This window comes from Camellia sinensis, chromosome 4 (assembly GCF_055761805.1).
Source record: "Camellia sinensis isolate YWXY chromosome 4, ASM5576180v1, whole genome shotgun sequence".
Classification (NCBI taxonomy): domain Eukaryota; kingdom Viridiplantae; phylum Streptophyta; class Magnoliopsida; order Ericales; family Theaceae; genus Camellia; species Camellia sinensis.
In genome coordinates, this window is record NC_138964.1 from 62,431,524 (window position 1) to 62,456,552 (window position 25,029).

The 25,029-nt window shown below is 40.3% G+C and overlaps 1 long non-coding RNA gene across 1 annotated transcript in view; it reads right to left on the bottom strand.

Annotated features, from left to right (window-relative positions):
* The window catches only part of LOC114292936 (uncharacterized), an 81,109-nt gene extending 59,850 nt beyond the window's left edge, over positions 1–21,259 (bottom strand). The window contains exons 1-2 of the long non-coding RNA XR_014366633.1: positions 21,187–21,259; positions 19,871–20,118 (exon numbers count right to left, since the gene is read on the bottom strand). This is a non-coding gene — a long non-coding RNA (uncharacterized LOC114292936). The remainder of the gene's footprint in view (positions 1–19,870; positions 20,119–21,186) is intronic.
* Positions 21,260–25,029: the final 3,770 nt, after the last annotated feature.

The window sequence follows — 25,029 nt, forward strand, 5'->3', positions numbered from 1 at the left end:
AGCACCTGAGCTTGAGTCGACCCTTCTCGAGGATTCAGACACTGCAAATCTTCAACTGGCGGAATTGGGTCAAAGTTCGGCTGGGGTCCCAAAGCTGGATGTGAGGCAGATGCCCCAGATGGGCGCTGCGTTTCAATACTGGTCTCAGCCTGCATGGCAGTTCCCTGACTTAGCGCTGCTGTCATGGCCACAAATTCTTCCGAACCTTGTGCCATCACGGTCTGCTGAGTCCGAACAAAGGTGATGTGACTGGCGACTGACGGATTAGATGAACAGATGAGCCCTGACCGGCTTTTCTTTACCTTGCCTCAGCGAAAGAACACTGGTTGCCCTTGAATTGAATTTCTGACCTAACAAAGTCTATCAGCACAAGTTCGATGAACCTCGGGGGATATCGGAGCCTTCTGAAGCTATGGTTCCCAGACTACCTTGCAAAAGAGAAAACAGACAGCATCTCAGCCTGATTCCACCTGAATAGATATGAGCCTATTTGAATGAGTGTGCTCTCTACTGAATTCTGCCCCAAACTTCGGCCTCGAAATCTGAGTCTGATACCCACGGGTAAAGCTGACTCCCAAATACTGATAGTAATGCCCGCAGGCCTGATGCCAAAATTCGCAAACTGGTGCCCGCAGGCCTGGTGCCCAAACTCATACACTGATACATGCATTCCTGTAGAGACGCACTCTAAAGCACATAACAGATAAGTGAGAGCCAAAACACCCCTATGTTGGGGTAGGGTTTCCCTGTCCTATCGTGTCAGGAGCTAGGGTTTCACTACGCACAGAGCGGTTTCAAACAACCTATAAACGGGTAAGCAACCTGTCCTAATTTGGAATGGTCACTATGGATCCGAATATGCACTAGGTCGAATGGTCAAAGAGGGTGCCCCGGTAAAACCGGGGTTTGTGTTCCCATACTGGCAGAGCCCACAACCGGTCAGCCTTATGGTCATGCCTTGACAAGACAAGCCTCCGGCAAACCGTTCAGGAATAGCAGATGGCAAACACGGTGTCCTAGGCGCACCAATGCAAATGCAATGCAAAGAATCACACAAGTGTAGTCAAAAACAGATATCATGAGTTCGAGTCAAGTTCTCTAAATCCCCAGCAGAGTCGCCAGAAACTGTAGACGTCCCCCGAACGCCCCGGGAGGGTTAGCTCCCGTTCTGTTCATTAGGGGGTCACTACAGCTCGGACTCTTGAATGTCACGGTTCCTAATCTGAACCAAAGAGTCCAAATCCGGCAAATCATTTTGAGAAACTGATTTTTGAAAAAGTAGTGCCAAACATGGACTGCTTTGCCAGATACAGAGTCGCCACCTAAATATTTTATTTTGGGAAATTTAGGAAACCCTGACTCGGTGCCAAGAGGCCACGTGTCCGTCATCACCAAAGTTGCCTCGGCTCGGGAACTTGGGTACGATTGGGGAAGGTCACTTCGTGAGCACCCTCGCTTGCCCGGTCGTAGACCGGCCTCTACTAACCATGATATCAATTTTTGAAAACATTGTGAGTTCTTATCCCGGGTATTAGCCTAGGTTACTATGTGATGCTCACAGCATATAAGTATAGACCGGGTCGCCCAGATTGGAACAAAACATTTCATGCTTGTTTTTGAAAATGGTTTGCTACCCGCAGGTAGGCTTGAAACATTTGATGATTTATTCCAATTCAGATAACCCAACCTTCACACACAGGCCTTCAGGCAGTTATATCACATAAGCACATAGCCTCATGGTAAGCATGCTATTCATGGCAACACTCACACGCATGCAAGGATGCTAAAGCATAAAACTCACCGAGTACTCCAAGCCAAAATAGCAACCACATTAGAAATCATGCATGATCCTAAGTATACAAAAATGCTTAGTGCAACACATGCAAAATGCAACTATAACAGGCTCGGCTATTCTAAACATGGCATATGAAATGCTACAACTATCATGTATTCAACTTTGAAATCGAAAATACAATGCAGTTAGTATGATGCGCCGAGCCCGGTGCATGCAATACAGATGAATGATGCAAACATGCTATCATACTGTATGCTAATTTAAATATGCCCTAATCTAACCATCATAAGCGGATAAATAAAAGGGAGAAAGACGTGGGGTTGGAAGACATACATCACACTCACGCACACTTATTACAGTTGTGCCCTCGCAGAGGGGGTCCGAATAAATAATACAGTCCCAATATTACAGTCCCGAATAAAAGAATATTACAGTCCAAAATATTACAAGATCCTAATTAATTAATGAATTAACTAAGAAAGCAAATAAAACTGGCGTGCAAGCCAGGGACTGCCTTGCTTCTGATGGACGATGCATGTCCGGGTTGTCTTGCGCGGAAATCCACCGGAATGCCCCAATTAGCCTCTGTTTACACCTGTTCTTGAAATGCGTGCCAAGCCCCGAAAAGTTGCTGATTCTTCGTTTTGCTGCAACAGAGAGCAGGAAAGGGGCATAGCAATGTATTTGCACAGATATATGCATGTCTCGATCCTCGTGCCACCAATCACGCATACCGAGGCATGATGGCCGAGGAGTCGAAATGCACAACTCAATACAGAATGAATGCACGTGAAACTACAGCTAAAACCTAACTCCATCATGGATAATCCGGAGTGTCGGTGACTGGGGAATTGAGACACATTCCGTCACTCGGAGTACGAAATGTACCTCGTTTCCCGTGCCCGGGCTAACTCCTATCCCGAACACGATGCAATATGCATGATATGCATGAAATGCAACTAAGATACAATCCTAACATATACAATGTTATGGAAATGAAATGCCTCGAAATGCGTGCACACGGGCACGCGAACCGAGATGCCTCGAAATGCGTGCACACGGGCACGCAAACCGAGAAAATACATGAATGCAATGAAAATGAGACGCCTTGAAATGCGTGTACACGGGCACGCAAACAGAGGCGATGGCATACGCAATGCAATGAAAATGAGATGCCTCGAAATGCGTGCACACGGGTACGCAAACCGAGAAAATGTAAAATGTTATGAAAATGAGATGCCTTAAAATGCGTGCGCGCGGGCACGCAAACCGAGGCGATGGCATACACAGTGCAATGAAAATGAGATGTCTCGAAATGCGTGCACACGGGCACGCAAACCGAGGCGATGGCATACGCAGTGCAATGATAATGAGATGTCTCGAAATGCGTGCACACGGGCACGCAAACTGAGAAAATGATGTATGCAATGCAAGTGACTAAATGGCATAAAAAAGGTAACATGGACTTATACTAACATGAGAGAGCCTCAGCCATACTCACATAAGAAGCCGGTTGATGAAAATGAAGTGCCTCGAAATGCGTGCACACAGGCACGCAAACCGAGGCAATGGCATACGCAACGCAAATGACATGGAAACATGATATGGGCTTATACCAACATGAGTGAGCCTCAGCCACACCCACATAGGATGCCGGTAGATAAAAATAAAGTGCCTCGAAATGCGTGCACACGGGCACGCAAACTGAGGCGATGGCGGAATGCAATGTAATGACATGGAAATGACAAATGGGCTTATACCAACATGAGTGAGCCTCAGCCACACTCACATAGGATGCCGGCGGATAAAAATGAAGTGCCTCGAAATGCGTGCACACGGGCACGCAAACCGAGGCGATGACGGAATGCAATGTAATGACATGGAAATGACAAATGGGCTTATACCAACATGAGTGAGCCTCAGCCACACTCACATAGGATGCCGGAGGATAAAAATGAAGTGCCTCGAAATGTGTGCACACGGGCACGCAAACCGAGGCGATGGCGGAATGCAATGTAATGACATGGAAATGACAAATCGGCTTATACCAACATGAGTGAGCCTCAGCCACACTCACATAGGATGCCGGCGGATAAAAATGAAGTGCCTCGAAATGCGTGCACACCGGCACGCAAACCGAGGCGATGGCGGAATGCAATGTAATGACATGGAAATGACAAATGGGCTTATACCAACATGAGTGAGCCTCAGCTACACCCACATAGGATGCCGTCGGATAAAAATGAAGTGCCTCGAAATGCGCGCACAGGGGCACGCAAACCGAGGCAGTGACAAAATGTGATGAAATGATATGAAAATGATAGCAATCATTCTAATGGAATTTCAGCAGTAAGATATGGGGGAAAACAGCCCCGAAATGAGGCGAAATGACATGAAATGCATGGAATTTCCCCGAAATGCGAATTTTAGGCACCCGAAATGACCTATAGCTATGCCAAACATGCACAATATGGACATGCAATGCAAAGACAGAAGCTAGACAGTCCCAAAAGATGCACTTTCACAGTTATGAACATGGCCAAACAGCAAGCATAGGTATGGCAAAAATGGCATGCAAGAATAGGGGCCAAAAGAGGGGTAATGAAGCAAGTGATATAAGAAAAACCCAAACTGAAAAATTTCCTTCTACAACACTGAAGAGGGACCAAAAATATGAATATTTACAGTTTATGGCAGCCTTAAAATCAGTATACAAACATGCTAAAAGTGTGATGCAAAATTAGGCTCAAAAGTGGCTACAACATGAAGTATACAAAATAATCACCAAACAGCCAAATACCCTTAATAAAACATGTAGAATGGACCAAAATAAGGACTTTTCCAGAACTGTAAAATGGCCAAAAACAAAAGCATGGTAGGCTAACTAAACATGCAAGAATGGGGAATAAAAGAGAGATATAACATGAAGTGACCTATGGAAGCCCCAAACCATGAAAGGATCTAAATGAAACATGAAGTATGGACCAAAATAAGAACTTTTTCAGAACTGTAAAATGGCCAAAAACAAAAGCATGGTAGGCTGCCATTGCATGCAAGAATGGGGAAGAAAAGAGGAGTATAAAGGTAGGTACAACATGGAAACCCCAAATGGTGTTGAGCCCTTCTTCAATGTTGAAGAGGGGCTCAAAATAAGCCTAATATCAGTTTACAACATGCTCGAAAACAGATTTTTCATGGGTCAAAAATAGCATGCAAAACTATGACATACAAGAGGATCAATGAAGCAAGTGTGTCATGGAGGGCTCAAACAAGGTTGAGCCCTTAATGAAAAGTGAAGATGAGCTCAAAAGAGGGCCCTTTTCAGTTAGGGCCGGAGCTTGAAACAAAAAGCAAAGAAGACTTACAAATAGATCAAGAAAAAGGGTCAAAAGGGTAAAAGTGTTACTCACCCTTGAAGACTAAGGCTTTTGTTGCTTCTTGGACCGATTTGCAGCTTCTTTGGCCTTTGAGAAACCTCCCTTGTTTCTGGAAATGAGGTGGTGGTGGTAGAGCTTGGTGGTGTAGAAGGAATGAAGGCTAGGGACTTAGGGTTTTTCAAAGAATTGAAAAGGATGGAGATGGAGTTGTGTATGGAGGCTTGAAGGAGAATTTTTCTAACCTCTATAATGCATGTTGGCAACTGGTTATAAGGACCAAAAGGAGGGTGTAAAGGTGGGGCATAAAGGAGGCAAGCTTTTCCCACAAAATGTCCCCCGGATACAGATATTATCTGGGGGAAAGGGCTACACAGCTGTAAAGTGCACACAGTGAGGAAGCAGGCCGGCCAGGTACTTTTGCTGCAGGTGGCCGGCCGGCCACCCCACCTAGTCGGCCGGCCAAGTGAAAAATTGGCCTGAACAATTAGTGGCCGGCCATGACTTTTTTGGGTTCTCCAAGGTGTGTAGATCACAGGTATGTGGTTGAAAGTTGGCAACACTAACCCTAGGGTGTTCAACATTAGCCTCAAAGAGGAGGGGCAAAAATGGAAAGAACAATTAGTGGCCGGCCATGACTTTTTTGGGTTCTCCAAGGTGTGTAGATCACAGGTATATGGTTGAAAGTTGGCAACACTAACCCTAGGGTGTTCAACATTAGCCCGGAAGTTGGAAAAACGGGCGCCGGGAGGCTCCAGAGGAGAGATAACTGGTTGCTGCAACAATTACTAGCCTTCCACCCTTCCATGACCTTCCTAGTGATGAAACAGAGGTACCTGCCAAAAATGAGCAAAAACCGATGCAAAACGAATGTTCGGGGGCCAAAACACGCAGTTCGGGATCCCGAAAATGGGCTGTTAAGCACCGAAAATGGCGTTCAGCCACGAAGTGGGTTTCCGGGACCCCAGTGTCCCTCAAAAGGGAGCAAATAGGAAGTATGCCGAAAACCGGAGCAAAAGGAGATGGTTAAGCGGTCCCGAACCGAGGCACACGGCCTGACGTCCCCGAAAACCGGAAACCAGACTCCGAAATGGGAAAAATGGCCTACGGCCACCAAATGTAGCCTACGGACATTGAGAGATGGTCTACGGGACCTCTCCCTTCCCTTAGGAAAAGAAACAGAGAAAACCGAGTCTGGTTCGCAAACCGAGACAAGGCACAGAAGAGGGTTCGGAAGTCCGGAGGTAGGGCTCATGGCCGTGACTCTGAAACTTCTGAACAAGCACATTACGCAATATCACCAAGTGCTCAACTGGTGACGTCTAAGTCTCAAGGTCGGTCAAAAATGGGGTGTCTACAATACCCCGTTGCTATAGCTTTCGACATTTTGCTGTTAGCTTCAGTTGTGCCCCTTTTCTGGCAGGTAGAGTGCCATTTCTGGCAAATGCACTGATAATGGGGGAAAGACAGAAAACCTGACTCAACTGTGGCCCTGATTTATTATTTTGACCATTTTTTTGTTTTGGTTTCTACTAAAACAATTTTGACCAGTATGAGAGTTAGATTAATATACTTGTTCAACTTTTTGATTTGAAATCATGCAAGTCAGGTTGTGAGCACTGAGAATTTTCCTTTTTTAGGTCTAAGAAATGGTCTAGTTTTGGAAAAATGGAATAATTTTTGAGAAAATTAGTCAACCTCAGTAAAAATTCTCAAAAACTGTTTTTGCAAACGGCCACTGCTCAACGAGCACGGAACTTACTCTTGAGATGCACAACCTCAGATCCAAAATAATGGAAAATTGCCCTTTGTGTAAATGGCACTGCACGACAACGAAAAGTTGCCCCTTGTTTGAATAGTACAGCAGCACACTGTAACCAGTTCTCATAATGAAGGTCACAACCGAACTCCCAGATACAGCGAAGACAAAGATGATCAGAACCATTACATGGGCATAGTTGAATTGGAAGTGTTTATGGCTGGACTTCAGAATGAAGTTGCCTACGTATCCCAAACATGGGAATTAAGCCTTATGTAGTTCAGGTTAAGATACACTCGTGTATTAACCCTCACCTTTTACGCTCTGACTTTTGCCAAGGCCGCCCTTCCGGATTTTCAACCTTGCGAGCTATGTTCTTCTTTTCTTTTCATTTCTTTTTCTTTTTCTTTTCATTTCTTTTTTTTCTTTTTTGTTTTTTTTTTTTCATCTTTCTTCATCTTTTCTTTTTTCATTCTTTGCATTTTTTCCTTTTTTGTTATTTTCTTTTCTTTTTTCATTTGCTCTAACTTTTGTCTGGGTCGCCCTTCCGGGTTTTCGGCCCAGCGAGCCTCTCAAGGGTAAAAGTGTGGATTTGTCCATGTCAAATGGTTTTAGGATCTTGAGGCCATCTGTGTCCAGGAGAGTAGCTGTTGTTCGCTGATGATGTAGAAGTCCATCCAATGGGGGCTGAATTTGCCCCTAGTGTTATGGATAGGAACTTGGTTGTCCTTCAGCAATGCTTTCTTCTTTCTTCCCATCTGAGATTTGGCATTCTTGCTGATCTTCGCTAGCTTGAGCAATGTGCCAACTTTTTTTTGAATCTTTGAGCACATTTGACATTTTTGCCCATAGCTCGAGGGGTGCTTCAAATCTGGCCTGACAGGCCTCACATTGATGGTGGACCATTGACCATTTGGAATCTAAGTTCAAGGTTTGAAAACAAGGGGTCGAGTCTAGAGGCCGAGAGCGATCCCAGGCTGCACAATCTCAAGAGCGATTCCACACAGGTCTTCGCAAGATCGCGCAAAACATTTTTTGAAATCTTTTAAGAAAGCGACTAGTCGCTCGCACTGAAGACAATGCGAAACCAATCTAGATTAAGTCAGGATCCTTCTCAGCACTCACGTTGACAAGCATGATTTCATTCATTAAGGGCTTAGCATGCCTTTCTTTCCCTCAATTGATCAAATTTTGCAAAACCCAAGGAATTCCTTCCTCTTTGTTTTTACTGCAGTGTTCTCAAAATTTTTGAAGAACTTAGGTCAGTGCAATAATCTCAACGCACAGAAAAGCAGGTGAGATGCTCCGCCATTTCATTCTAAACTTGCTGGTACAACAGGCTCAAAGTAGCAATAAGCACAAAACATGACAGCCACAGCTGTTTCATTCAGATCTTCTAGTTGTAACTGGCTCCACAGCAGAGACAGACTCAAAAGAAAGGAAAATACAATCACAAAACAAAGTAGTGATGTCCGAGGTAACCGCCCCAGAATCACCTGACTCCTATACAACATGACTAACTTAATACAACAAGACAAACCTTTAAACACAAAAGACAGACTCAAAACAAAGAGACAGACTGAAAATAAAACACAGAACCGACTCAACACCCAAGTCAGAAACTACAAAAGCTAGCATTCACAAATGCTCAAAACAGTGCGTGCCATACGCCACATCCGGAGTAAATTGAGTGCCGCCAGCAGGTGGTTCACCCCCTGATCGCATACTCGTATTATCCTCGAAGTCCATGAACTCAGTGATGACAAACTTTGCCGAACTTGGTGGGAGGATGACCCCGTCGTCAAACAGATCCTGTACTTCGTGGCGAAGTCGGAAGCAGTTGTTGGTGGTGTGACCAGTCTGTTGATGGTACGCACAGTACTAGGTAGCATCATGTGAGAGAGGGAGGTTACTCGGGAGAGGCCGTGGCACGAGAGGTTTGAGATGATCATTTTCAGTGAGGATTCGGAGAGCCTTGGACAAAGGCATGTAGAGGGCATGAAAGACTCTGCGACCTCGGGGCAGATACTTTGAAGTTTGTGGATTCTTGCTAGACACACTAGTAAAAGGATCGGCAGGTGCTGCCCTAGCTCTTTGATCTTTTCCAGGTGCAGGGTTAGGATTGGAAGGAACTGTTCTGGTGCGGCGATCCCTATGGCTGGAGAAGGTGTCATCCACAGTCTTAGCCACAACCGCAAGTACTTGTTGCTTATTCAACCCCGCGACTTTCAGATTCTCAACAGCTTGCTGGAGTTGTGCATAGGGATCAGTGTCCATCTTCACTTTGTTCTTTCCACTAGCCTCAGCTTGGTGATGGTTTGGGTTGTTACTTCAGTGCGAAGCCCTGTTGTCATCGACATATCATTGCCGGAGCTTGAGATAACTTCAGGTTGGCTGAGCTCAATCACAATTCGTCCTAGTAGCGGGGGCTCCTGCGGCATGAAGTTCTCGGCATACGATGCAGTTGGTGGCGGGGCCGACATTCCATAGGCTAGATCAGCTACAGATCTCTGAAGGTCGCCAATCATTCCCATCAGCTCAAAGGTGGTAGGCTCACGGGGTTTGAAATAACTGGGGTTCCCAGATTGGATGTGCGGCAGGCAACCTGGGTGGATGTGGTACCTCAATATCGGTCTCGCCTTGCAAGATGATTCCTTGGTTTAGTGCGGCTGCCATAACCATAATTTCCTTTGAATTCTGGGATGCCATAAGTCTACTGAACTGGACAGAGGTGGTGTAACTAGTGATTGATGGATCTGATGAACCGATGAGTCTTTTCCTGCTTTGCCTCAGCAGAGGAGAACACTGGCTATTCTGAACCGAATCTCTGAACCCCCCTGAAAGCGAGAACAGGTAGCATCTCAACCCAATTTCACCAGAACAGACATAAGTATGGCTGAATAACTATATTCGACCATTGATCACTGTTCCCCAAATTACTACCCCAAAATTGAATGTGATACCCGCAGATATAACTGATTCTCAAAATACTGATGCCCGTAGGCCTGATACTTAAACTTGCAAACTGATACGTGCATTCCCTGTAGAGACACTCTAAAAGCACATAACAAGCAAATGAGAGCCAAAAAAAACACCCCTATGTTGGGGTAGGGTTTCCCTGTCCTAGTTTCGTCAAGAACTAGGGTTTTGCTATGCACACAGCGGTTTCAAACAACCTAAAATCGGGTAAGCAACCCGTCCTAGTTTGGAATAGTCACTACGGATTCCGAATATGCACTAGGTCGAATGGTCAAAAGAGGTGCCTTGGCAACAACCGAGGTTCGTGTTCCCGTTGTGGCAGAGCCCGCAACCGGCCAGCCTTATGACACGCTTCTCAAAGCAAGCCTCCAGCAAACCGTTCAGGAATAGCATACGGCAAACACGGTGTCCTATGCGCACCAATGTAAATGCAATGCAAAGAAACACATAAGTGTAATCAAAACAAGAGATCATGAGTTCGAGTCAAGTTCTCTAAATCCCCAGCGGAGTCGCCAGAAACTGTAGACGTGCCCGTGGGCCTCATGCTACAGTTCAGACTCAAATGCCACGGTTCTGAATCTAGTCTCGTAAAGTGCAATGGAAGACTGATAAATCACCAAAGAGTCCAAATCCGACAAATTATTTTGGAAAACTGATTTTTAAGAAAGAAGTGCCAAACATGGACTGCTTTGCCAGATATAGAGTTGCCACATAAATATTTTATTTTGGGGGAATTTAGGAAATCCTGACCCGTTGCCTAAGGCCACGTGTCCGTCATCACCAAAGTTGTCTCGGTTAGGGAATTTGGGTACGATTGGGGAAGGTCATCTATGAGAACCCCCGCTCGCCCGATCAAAGATCGGTCACTACTAAACATGATATCTTATTTTTGAAAACACATGCGTTCTTATTCCGGTTATTAGCTAGATTTACTATGTGATGCGCACAATACACAAGTATAGACTAGATCGCTTAATTTGGAACAAAACATCGCATATCCGTTTGTTTGGAAATGGTTTGATGTTTGCTACTCGCAAGGAGGCTAAAACACAGATTTCAATGAATCGTTCCAATTCAAGTAATCTAACCTTCACCCACAGGCATTCAGGTAGTTATATCACATAAGCAATTAGCCTCATGGTAAGCATGCTGTCATGTTAACACGCACATACATGCAAGGTGCTAAAGCATAAACACTCACAGTGTACTCTGAGCCAAAACAAGAAATTAGTTAGTAATCATGCATGATCCTAATTCATATTGAGATGGCTAATGCATCACATACAAAATGCAACTAGAATAGGCTCGGCTAGTCTAAAATGGCATGTCAGATGCAACGATTCGATACACGTATTCAACTTAGAATTGAAATACAATGCAGTTAGTATGATGCGCCGAGCCCGGTGCATGCAATACAGATGAATGATGCAAACATGCATAGCATAAGGATGCTAATTGAAACGTGACCTAGAACTAACCATCGTAAGCGGTTAAGTAAAAGGGAGAAAGAAGTGGAGGTTGGAAGACATGCATCACACACACGCACGCTTATTACACAATTGCGCCCTCTCGACGGAGGGACCGAAAGAATAACACAAATTACATAATTAACTAACTAACAAGCTAATTAATTATTACACAACACTTAACTAATTACGCAAATCAATTAAGCTATGAAAACAGTAAAAACAGCCTCAGAAAGAGGGATGCATGTGTGCTCGGACAGCTTCGCTCGGAAATCCATTGCCATGTCACATGTTGCCTCTGTTTACACTGCTCTGTACCTCTGAAAACTGTGACAACTTCTGTGACACTTCTGAACCACCTTGGAGACTTTCTGAGAGTCCATCGGCCAAGAGATAGGGCCATCGACCATGGGAAATTGGTCATCGACCAAATGTAAAGCTCTCGGCCAACAATGTTTAGCCGACCGGAACTAAAGATGGCCGACCGGCCATATATTCCTACAGAATGCAGTGTTGCTGCAGCAGAGGACAAACAGAGCATGGCAATACATTTGCAAGACAATATTTGCATGACCACCCCCCTATCATGTTATGAACTCAAGGGAGTATAGTCCTCGACCCTCGGACCATCAATCATGCATTTCAATGCATGACGGCCAAAGAAGCCAAGTGTGCATTTAATATCAAATGAAATGCACACAAAACAAACAAGGAGCCCCAAACTCTATCATGGTTGATCAAGAGGCAAGGGATGCAAACATGCAAGCAAAACTAATGCAACATGTGCATGTTAAGGACAATGTCATACAAGGCTAATGGTAATAAGCATGCCAAATGCAATGCAACCTAGGCAAGCATGCAAACATGCAAGGCATGTGGCAACATTCAAGGATAAGCAAGCATGTAACAACATGTGGGGCATGCATGCAACAACGTGCAAGGGATAATGCATGCAAATATGTAAAGCAACTTAACAAAAGGCATGTCAAATGCAATATAACTCAAGTATGCAACAACATGCAATAGGCCAAGTATGCGACAACATGCAAGGCAAGCATACAATAACATGCGGAGATGGTTTTAAACCAAAATGGGCAGCTCTCAAATAGGCCCAAATCAGTGGCCAAAATGCTATGGAAATGAGGACAAAAGCTCATACAAACATGCATGCCAATTGGCCTAACACTTAAGCATAGTAAAGCAACTTTTAAGAACGCTTAAGGGGAGACAAGCATGGATATTAGGCAAACATGTTAAGCCCTGAAATAATGAAAGGGATGATGCCAAATCAACTAAACCATGCAATTAAGGCATGCAATGAAGCTCAAAACTTGAAACTAGCCGAAGGACTCAAACCGAGGCTACATGAAACAAGCCCTAAAGGGCAAAGGGGACCTAAAAAAGTCCCAAGGCAGGTCTAAACAAGACCAAAAGTGAGCTCAACACTAGCCGACACAAGCTAGAACATAATGCCAAAACATGAGGCATGCAAGGCTACAAAAGAGGTGTTACACTACCCCTAACACAACCCAACACGGTATGATTTAAGTAACCAAAATCAGAGTTATGGCATGTTAGAATGAGCCCAAAAACACATTGAAATGGCATACAAATGACCTAAGCATGGAAGCATACACAATGACCCATTCAAAAGGCCTAAAACATCAACTCTTTAAAACATTAAAGGGGTGACAAATGCAAGTATATGAGCATACTATATGGGCTGAAATAACATAACAAGTGATGCCAAACCACTAAAATAAGCCAAGTAATGCATACTAGTGACTTGAATACTCAAAGCTAACAAGCTAGGTTGCATGGTGGCTATACAAAGCATGTCATGCATGGCCAAAGAGACCAAAATTAGAGCTTAAGCATGTTACAACAAGGCTAAATGCTTCATGGAGTTAAGCCAAAATCATGCTAAAACGACATGTTACGACATGATGCATGTTAAGGCAAATCAAGGGATTATATGACAAGTATATGGTGCATGCAAAAGACCACTAAACCAACTTTGGACAGAGGTAAATCATGGCAAAATAACACCAAATACTTGCTGAAATGAAGTTAAAACAAGCTAAGCACACATGCTACAAACATAAGCCATTTATGCTATCATTCAAGACAATAAGGAGAGGGGATGACCCTCTCCTATTGAGGACCTCAAAACCACCTCTCCACCACTGAAAATCCTTTGGATTTCAGCGGTAGAGAGGCCATGCAAAGCTAAACGCAAGGGCCAAAAGGGATGGCCTAAAACAAGGCCTAACAAGACCTTGGAGGGGGTAAACAACCCCAAACCTCAAAATGACCTTAAACAAAGTTCTAAAGCAAGAAAAATCAGAACTTTTATTAGTTATAGTCAAAGCTTAAAACAATAAGCAAGAAGTGCTAAAAGCCTTAGCAAGAAAGGGGTATCTAAAGCAAGAATGCTTACCCTTGTAGAACTTCTTCAAGAACAAGGCTCCAGCAGGTTCCTCTGACCAAAACCAGCCCAAGAACACTGAAATCAACCTCCTAGCACCTCAACAACCAAGGATGGTGTTCTAGTGTGTGTTTGTGTACAATAGTGAGACAATACTACACTTTTGGACACAAAGTAAGGCTAAACAAAGAAGAATAGATACAATACTATATCTATCCTCTCAAGAACAATTTTCTGAACCCTTGAGGAGGGAGGAGGAGCTCCCTCTTTATAGAGGTTCAATTCTAAAGCTTCTAAGAGAAGCTAAGCAAAGGAGGCAAATCCCTCCATACACGTGTATGGAGGGGGTGAATAATGGGTGCCAGCTGACACAAAATATCTGCATAAAGCAGATGAACAGGGTTCAGCCAGCAAAAATGGCCGATCGACCAACACAATGGCCGGCTGACTAAATACAGTGCCAATCGGCCAATACTTTTGGCCGATGGCAGGGAGACAGGGCCGATGGCCAACAAGCCACCCTCTTCCCTCAGAAGCAAAAACACAAGTGTTTGGTCCACAACCAAGCACAAAATAGACAAGTTGAGAGATCTTGAGGCAAGGCGCGCGACCGAGGCCTCTAGGAACTCAAAATGAACACGAGCATGGATGATCATCGAGTGTTCAAACGATGACGTCCAAGTCTTGAGGACGATTAAAAATGAGGTGTCCACAATACCATATGAAATGAACTCTAGATTGTCCATAGAACAAGATTGTGCAAGAATTAAGTGTGTTTGTGGGTTGCGCTTTGAGAACTTTAAAGATTATGAAAAATGGAACATCGATCTTGAACTTAACATGATCTCTTTCAACTAACAAACCTTTGAATTTTGATAAATCTTGTCCCAATTACTTGGGTCATGAATATTTAAAGGTTCACATTCAACATTGACGTCTTCACTTTTATTTTCCAAATCTTCATTCTCATTCATATGTTCACTAGGTTCTTCAATCACCAAATCATCATCATCATCATCGTCATTCTTATTTAAACATTCAGTAGGTCATTCAATTACCAACCTTCATTATCATTGTCATTTATACATTGATTAGTTTCTTCAATTACCAAATTTTGATAACTAAACTTGAAATCTCTATTTTAAAATTTTTTTTTTTTACCTACCAAAATACTTATCAGCACTTCCGATTGATCGAATTAATTGTTCCATTTTTTTCTTCTGCTTCTTTTTTTTTTTTTTTTTTTTTTTTCATTCCTAGAACTATACTTCCTTGGAGACATGGCTATACAATCAATAATATACACAAATCACACAATCCACTAATATGTGCAGTTCACAATTTTCATATTTGACAAATCAATGAAAAATATATATTAGACAGAGTACATTTCCAATGCTATGTCAATATAGAATGCCCAAGTCTAATATTAGCATAATACAATATTTTAAATATTAAGATTTGCAACTCTGATCCAATATAAAAATAAAATAAAATAAAAAAATGTTATCTTTTCTATTTGTTACACAAAAATTTAAATACAAATGACATTTATGAACCCATCAAGAAAGAAAGAGATGGAGAGAATACTCCTGCCAAGCTTTCATAGACTCAAATGGCAACAATTGAAAATTTCAATAGCTCAAATGGCAGCTACATTCAAACTAAGTCTAGGTACTGATTTATCTCCCAAACTAAGCTTAGTTTGGCCGAATTTCCCAAACTAAGCTGAAGTGTGTTTACAAAACACACTTTCAGCATGTTTCTAGCCCAAACGGACAAAATAAATAAAATCATAAAAGCATGGTTAGAAAACATAACTTTAATTAAGAAAACGCTGTTGCTATTAGCATTTTCAGGCTTAAAGAATAACGCGATTTGGAAACAGGCTTTTAATAGAAAGCGTGATTTGTAACCACGCTTTTAAGAGAAAGCCATTATAAAATGGCCCACCCTGCCCCATTTGCAACCACGCTTTTAAACACTTCTCTTTCTTTTTCCCCAAAACAAAATAATAAGGTAAATTAAGCAAATAATTAATTTATATTTTTTCATATTCTTTTTTACTTTTATATTTTTAAAGTCATAAGCGGTAATCATTGATTCAATGGTAAAATCTTAGTCTAATAATCTTTGAGATTATGAGTTTAAGTCTCAGGACAATCACTTTGTGCACTATGTCGAAGGTTAGGTGTGTACCTAATCTTTTTTCTCTGAGTAATGCTAGGGACCCCAAATGTTTTACCAAATATTTTACTAAACGTTTCACATGAGTGTGAGACCCACATGGAACCCACATGGTGTGGGTCCCCCACCCATGTAAGACATTTGATAGAACATTTGGTAAAATATTTGGGGTTTAGCATTTTTTTTCCCTCTTTCCTCTCCCAAACACACATTAATGTTAGGTGTATACCTTATCTTTTCTCTCTTTTTTCTATGTTTACACATTAATATGTACTATTAAATTATGGGTGTATTCAATTTTTTCTCTTCTAAAAACACATTAGGATGTACTATTTAAACATTGTTTTTCTTTTTATTTAAATTCATAATATGACACATTATGCGAGTACCAACTGGTATTGTTTGGCTACTCAAAAAGTTGTAGAGAGAATCTCTTCATTTTGGATTTTGGAATTTTTCAATAAGGGGATATAAGTGTGTTTATGGTGGGTTGTAAATGAAAAATTGTAGAGATGCGTGTTATTTATACCCCTCCATGTGTTGATTGTTTTTTATCTAACTCTTACTTGTATATAGTTCTCCTGTTCAATAATAGTGTGACAGTGTAAGAACTGCGTCATTAATCATTTTACTTTTAATTTCATTTATTTGCAAGACATACGGTCACACATCTGATTTAGACAACAAAAATGATTGAGAGCTTTAATTTTGGAGCTCTAGGAGGAGCTTTAATGGTGGGACGCACCATGTGATATGAAGTTTATGCTTGCTTGTTTGTGGTTTTCTTTTTATTTTTTTATACCACATCATTAGAGCTTAAATTAGAACTCTACTTTTAGAGCTCTTAATCACTACCCTTTAGACAATTCATGCTGTTTATTTTTTAAAAATTTTATATATAAATTATTTATGTAAATATCAAATTGATTTGATAATCGTATATATAATTTTATCATTTTTAAAAAAAAATAATGGATGAAAAACATAATTTTAAAATTAGATAATTTATTTTTAAATATTAAAATAATAAAATTTGGTAGCTAAGATTGTTTATCAATATGATATTTTATATGAATAATTTATATATAGAGATCTAAAAGATGACTGGGTGAATTATAGAATGTGGATTGAAGAGAAATCAATCAAAATAATAATAATAATAATAATAATAATAATAATAAACAGTTTTTTACTAATTTCAAATGTTGGACAAACAAATATTTCTTTAAAAGTGTGGCAACAAATCACACTTTCTATTAAAAGCGAATATTTCTTTAAAAGCGTGGTTACAAATCACGCTTTCTATTAAAAGCGTGTTTCCAAATCGCACTATCATTTAAGCCTGAAGACACTAATAGCAACAGCAATTTCTTAATTAAAGTCGTGTTTTCTAACCACACTTTTATAATTTTATATATTTTGTCTGTCTGGGCCAAAAACATGCTGAAAGCTTCAGCTTAGTTTGGGAAATTCAGCCAAACTGAGCTTAGTTTGGGAAATAAATTAGTACCTAGGCCTAGTTTGGGAAAAGCTTCCATTAATTGGAGCTCTCTTTCTTTCCATGTTGCTATCTTAACTTCATAAAGGGGCTACGTTAATTTTCTTCCCTCCAAAAATATCTTTCCTTGTATTCTTTTTCAATTTCTCAATAAAATTCTATTTCTTTAGCTAATCAAAATAAATAAATAAATAAATGAATAAATTAAATTGGAGCACTCTTTCATGCTTTATCACTATATTAACTCCCCTTCATACACGGGTCAAACTAGTGCAATTACTACAAATATTGGGTAGATAGTGAGATTGAACACTGAATCTATTTATTTTTTGTAAGAAAAATTCTAAACATACATAAAATTCATACAAAAACCTTTAACATGAATGATATCACAATGCCATGATTGTAAATAAATCTATCTTCAATTGTGTTTTGTTTTGAAGTGAAAAATCCACAAAATGTTTTGAGGTGCCCACATGTCCGATCGTGTGAAGATGATAAATGTGGAAAATATTTTAAGGTGTCCACTTGCCCGGACGTGTGAGGATGACAAATGTGGACAGATCTTTGTTTGAGGTGCCCAACTATCCATTTGTGTGAGGACGGAAAATGTAGGACTATTTTGGTGATTTCTTGTAGTCAGTATTTTGAAATAGATTGAAACATGCCCAATCGCCTTCCGTACCAAGGCCAGTAAATGTGAGTAATTAAGATGTTATATTGTTGAATGGTATGTGGAATGTGATAAGACACATGGTGAACAATGAATGAATGTAATTAGTATGTTTAATGTTCAGTTATATGATTTTGTAGAATTATATATTGGTAAGAGATGAAGGTATGTTATTAGTAACTTAATATTTAAAGCAAGAATGCAATTAACTGTATATGAAATCGTTTTTGGTGAAACGTGGAGTTAAGAAATTGTTTTTATCAAAATATGAGAAATGACTAGTAAGAGTAAGAAAAGAAATGAATTATCTAGTGATGTTAAAAATGGATCCTCTTCGAAAGGTATATGTAAGTGTATGTATTTTGATTATATATAAAGAGCACCTTACTTATATACTTATAACATTGAGCATCATGATCATTTTTATCTATAAGGGGTTATTATTTAGAATTATTGTAGATCCCTACTGGACCTTTGTGTTCATCCCTATTGTTTAACAATTTTTCAAGTGCAGAGTCGAAGGCATCGACAAACAATCAAGGAGTTATTTTGTGATGATTGCATTTACGTATTTCATCATTTGTATAATGCGAGAGAGCACCTACTATCTATTCATTTATCCTCCTGCTTCCACATTTGTATTATGTAATTGGACTTTAATAAGGAACTTGGTAACATTTTCGGGTAAAAAAATATGGGGGTTTGACAACTTGGTATCAGAGCTAACTGGGTTTAAAAACCTTGGGCTCATGGGACGTGATTTTTACCACAACGGGTTTTGTTTCGCTTGTGAGGACGCTTGCATGTAGGTAGAGTAGGAGTTAGGATATTATGTGTTGCATTTATGTCAGTCAGCATGAGATTAAGTTTCAGGAATAGTGCTTGTAACCAGTTAACTTATTTTGAGGTCTCACTAGAAACACACCTAATCAACGTGGTTTCTGCTGGGAATTCTTTGAGAGTTCTGGGATAAGTGGATGTCCTTGTAGACTTGACCCAATTTTGTGATTAAATGTCTAAACTATTTATGTGCAATATGATTATCTGTTAAGTGTATCTTGTAATTTAGTCGTGTTGAGTGAGAGTCGCTGGGGAAGAATATAGTTGCTTACTAAGTTGGGATTTTGTCATTTATAAGATGTTAGGATGGGGGAGTATAGGGCATATCGGCAATAGAAGTGTCGGTAGAGGCACAATAGTCTTAGTAGCACCTATTCCTGTAGCACTGGTTGTGGGCGAAGAAATTGCATGCAAGATTATAAGGACAGTTGGGGAGACTAAACTGCAATGAGAGGGACGATTCTCGTTCCCTCAAGCTACTAAGGAGTTCTTTCCCTCCAACCCATTGGAGTTCACAGGAGTGCCTGACCCATTGAAGGAGCATGATTGGTTAGAGCAAGTCACTAAGACTTTAGGGATGTTGAGAATTGAGGATGGATTAAGGGTTGCACAAGCTAGTTTCCAACTGAGGCCTTTCTGGTCAAGTATTTTCCTCCTTCCGTTCGGGAAAGATTAAGGAAACAATTTATGGAGTTGCACCAAGGTACTACTTCTTTGGCACAGTTCGAGACGAGATTCACCAATTTGTCTAGGTTTGATCCAGAGCTGGTAGCAATGGAGGAGGGTCGTTGTATTATTATTAGATTCATCTAAAATGCCTATATCTATTAAAGAAGATGAGATAACCTCATAAGAACAAGAAGGATGATACCTTTCTGGTAGAACTCCAAACCTCTCCCACACAGAAAAGAACTCACGGTGTGATGAATTAGCAGCTGCAATATCCCCAACAAGTACCTAATTACCATAATAAAATATCGAAATTGTGCTCTAGGTTCAAGATGTTCAGGAACATATAATGGTCTTTGTTTACTTGCTTGTAGACTAGGCCAAAATGCTTGAAGGCTTGTTAGTTGCCAATAAGTTGCTTGTCCAGTCCTCATATCAGTTTCATGGTACCTACATTATAGTACAACGATTCATATAAATACCAAAATCAAATAGTTGTCAAGTTAATTTACACGCCCACCTTTCGTTTTCTCTAAGCATGTACACTATATTAAGGATGTAAGATATTTTATTGAATTTCTATCTCAAATAGGTGAAAAGTAGTTTTATGATATGCATGCAAGATGTAAATTTTGTAATTTGAAAAAGAAGCTAGTCGTACATTTGAAATGTTAAGAAAGATAAAAGATGTTGAAGACATTACACTCCAAATTCTAATTATATAATCGTAAAAAATAGAAAAGAAGAATATGATTTAGAATTGCAAAAATCTAACTTCTAAAGCAAATAGACCTAACCTTGCTTAATAAGGACACATTTTATTTTATTTTATTTTTTTGTTTTATGTGTGTGTGTGTGTGTGTGTGTGTATTTTTACAATTAAAAACAGGTATAGTTCTTATTTGAAGGGATCCTGTCTTTAGAACACTCCCTTTCTTTTTGTTATTGCTCTAAAAAAATTATTGTGAATCTCTGAAACAGTCCAACTGGTGGCCAGGACTTTCATTTTGACATTTAGTTAGTCAATCCAAATCAAAGGACTCACTAGCTGAACTTGGATCTGAACAAGCACTGTTATTGAGACTACTGGTAATTTTAGAGTTGATCTTACACTAACATTGGGAAAACTAGGAAATTACCCATATAAGATGTTTTAGCAAATTTGGCAACTTCAATGCCCTTCAAAATTGGACAAGATTTTGGAAATTCCATTCAACTCATGATAAATAAAACTCTAAAACTCAGGTATCAGCCAAAAAGAACTGACATGCCTATGCCTCTATGGACTAGAAGCTTTAATGAGGATAAATGAACCACCAAATTCGCATTAGTCTCTTTTCTCAGGATGGAAGATGATCAACGCGCATAAACATCAATTTAGTATAATAAATAAAAAAAAATCAGGACCACGATAGCATACTTTACAGTTCTGATCATTAAAAGCTAATTAGCTGGTTCTGCATTGGGGAAAGAAAATGGCACTATATTGAACTAGAAGATAATTAGTTGGTACTGTACCATTGGCCATGTCTAAAATATTTCTGCACACCAAGATAAGCAGACTGTAACATTCTCCAAAACTCATCTTTTCTGTTACGCCCTCAAAACAATAACATCAAACCCATCAAATAAGACATGCATTGATATGTAAAAGTTTCACATTCTTCCATATATCAGAATTTCATTACATAAGTATTACATGTTAACAACAAAAGCAAATGCCCTATGGGCTTACAGCTTTCCAAGTTAACACTTGGTTACAACAAAAGAGTACTAACTCATTACACATTAAGCCCTTGGCTTGAATTACATGTAATACATCAAAAAGTAAACGACAAAAGTATGTCCGCCTCTAGCCTCCCATGCTATGTCCTCGGAGGTGGCATGCTACCTGTACCTGAAAATGATATTCCCATATAGGGTGAGCCACAGCCCAGTAGAAATACACTAAACCAACCATGAACAATGACTAAAATATTAGCAATTGATAGATGGCCAACACTGATACATTCACATAAATCACATATTTATGTCATACGACTTATGAGTCCAAGTTACTTTTCATTTTCCCCTTTTTCAACAGATAGACATATAAGCTCTATCCACATTCTCAACAGATATGTATAAAAACTATATCCCACATTCACAGATAAGCATATAAGCTGTATCCACATTCTACAACAGAAATGTATAACAACAATATCCACAGATAAGCATATAAGCTGTATCCACACTTCACAAAGATAAGCATATGAGCTCTATCTTCACTTCTCTAGACAAGCATATGAGCTGTATCTACGGAGTTCATCCCCTATCTTCTCCCAATACTATCCGGTTTAGAGGTACATCCCCTATCTTCCCCTAAACCGCGGAGTACATCCCCCATCTCCTCCTCTACATATAACGTATACAAACACAATGGTTCTATATACAATCACTCAATACATACAGTTAATGTATTCTATCAACCGTCAAGTTCCATGACACATTCCATTGATTAGTTTCCGTTTGCCTAATCATCATGCATTGTCTACAACAATCACGACTATCCTCCACCGATAGCCCAAAGCAGTTATTTCTAAAACAGAAAATAAATGCACAATGGATATTCAATCAACATTTCATTTCCTCATTTCTCACAATTAATTATCCCAATTAATCAAACAATGTAATTAGGTTGTTATCCATAATTACCATTTCAACCCTTAGGTCCCATTTTCATCAATGATTCAACATTTATTCCATTTCTCTATGCCAAACATGCATCTAGGTTTATTATGAATAAAACCCCAACTTTTGTAAAATAACACAAAAGCCCCAAACTTTCACAAAATTACCAAACCAACCCCAACATCTCAAAACACTAAAATTTAAAGACAAAATCCATAGAGAGGAGTAGGATATCCCTACCTCGAAGTTTGAGTCAAAAAGGAGATGAAGACTCGAAGATCAACGTGTTCCAAATCCCAACTTTTTCAGATTAAAACAAAGCTCTCGACGCCCTCTATCTTTTAAACAAAGGCCCTAGGCTAGATTCACACTCTAGGGAGATCAATTCTTAGAGAGAGTGTAAGTTTAGAGAGAGAGGGTCTCGGATCTAGGTTTTGATAAAAAAAGAAAGTGAAAAAGTGATGTTCAAAAACGCTACTGTCCGCTGATATAAAACACGCTCGCTCGAGCGAAGACTTGGTCGCTCGAGCGACCAGGCACAGAAACTCTCGCTCGAGCCAAGGAACTCTCGCTCGAGCCAATAACTCAGAAGTGCGCTCGAGCGAAGGAATGCTCGCTCGAGCCAACAACTCAAACCCTCAGGTCTGCAACCAGAAGCTCGCTCGAGCGACAGACCTCTCGCTCGAGCGAAGAACAAACCAGACCGCTCGAGCCAAGAAAAACTCGCTCGAGCCAAGAAATGCAACTCTCAGGTCCAGAACCAGACGCAAGCGTTCGCTCGAGCGAAGCCACTCTGGCTCGATCCACCAGACACAAACTCAACTCTCGCTCGAGCGACCAACTCCTCGCTCGAGCGAAGGTCCAAAAATCTGGGCAGCAACACTAGGCTCCCAAACACAACTAACCTGTAACAAACCTGCCTAACACATCCTATAACTCAATATACAAAGTAAAGAGGATGCAAACAAGATAATAAACAACTACCAACATCCACGGACACATGTCCGGATCACTGTACAACAAGGGTAAACCCGGGATCGCTATATTTTCCACAAAGAATGTGGGCTTTTAACAGATACTCATAGAATGAATCAACCCCTGAACAAACCACAAAGAACACAACGTCAGAAAGAGTAATGTCTCCAAACCATATATGGATAGGGAAGTTGATTCCTACCAAGGAATGCAATATGCCAATGTATAACTAGCCATTTCATGTTTAATAAAAAATAACTAAGTCTTGAACACCACACTACCTAATGCAACTGAAGGAAGATTAAGTATTTTAGCAACTCCCGTGAACTTTATGCACATAATCCATCACAAGAACGGATCAAAGCTGAGAGAACATACCCACCCCGATCCCAGATAAGTACTCTATCCTTTATCAAAAGTAGTTCCTAGAAGATTCAAAGAACTCCGCATGCTCCATAACTTGCAAAGAGCACGCAAGGATGCAGATTCAAATCTAGGTTCACTAGTTAATCGTGATACTGAAATATGAACACTCCTTGCAAAATGTATCAATTATTTTTTACTTTCCCATGAATATATCTAAACTTTTGATAACTTGAAAATTTGTTTATACACTAATCTAATATCATGAATCTAAGCTTAATAATAATACATATTACATCAAGCAATGCAAACATCAAGTAAAATCAGACATATACAAGTAGAATAACCAACATCCAATTGTCTAAACAAAATTTATAAAAACAAAGTCAGTGTTATTTGCTTTCTTTCAATTCTTCAACTTTGCATTGTATATATGAGCTTAGTTTATATTTCAAAATGTGACAAACACTACCAAGTCAATAGGGTTTCAGGACTAAACTCTTCAGAGATCGAAAAACACCTCAAAATTCATGGCTACAATGAGCTCAAAAAGCATGACGGACCATCCATATGGACTCTAATTCTTGGCCAATTCAACAACACCCCTGTTCGAAGCCTACTTGTTGCCGCCATCATCTCCTTGGTCCTAGCAGTCTACGATGGAGGCGAGGGTGATGACAAGTTCATGCCATTCGTGGAACCCAAAGTGATTTTCCTTACCTTGATTGTTAACACGATCATGGGCATTTGGCAAGAGAATAGTGTCGAGAAAGCACCCGGGGAGCTCAAAGAGATCCAATCCGAAAACCCAAATGTCATTCGAGACAATCATCGAACACCTGACTTGCCTGCCAAAGAGCTAGTCCCTGGGGACATAGTTGAGCTTAAAGTTGGCGATAAAGAGAAATTTTGAATGTCATTCTAAATGTCATTCTGCTTAAACCCCAGGTTTCATCACAACATAAATCCCCCCAAAAAAACAACACCCTCCGACAAAAATTAAAAACCCGAACTCCACAAAAAGCTCAAAATTCTGATAAAAAATCAAAGATCGAACAAACAAACACAAAACCGATACATCGAAATCAAATCAACCATGAATTTGTAGACAGAGATGAAAAGGAGGAACCTGAGGGGCAGCCAAGAGGCCAGGATGGTACATGGATTGTTGTTGAAGAAGAGCTGCTTGCTGCATCAAGGCCTGTTGTTGTTGTTGCTTCATCCTCTGATGCTGCATTTTCTCAGTGGTTATTCGAAATCGATTTCACAGAGAGGGATTATTAATCAAACAGAAGATGGAACAGAAAAGAGATACCCAAATCCCTACCCAATCTGACAACCCACCTATTGAGA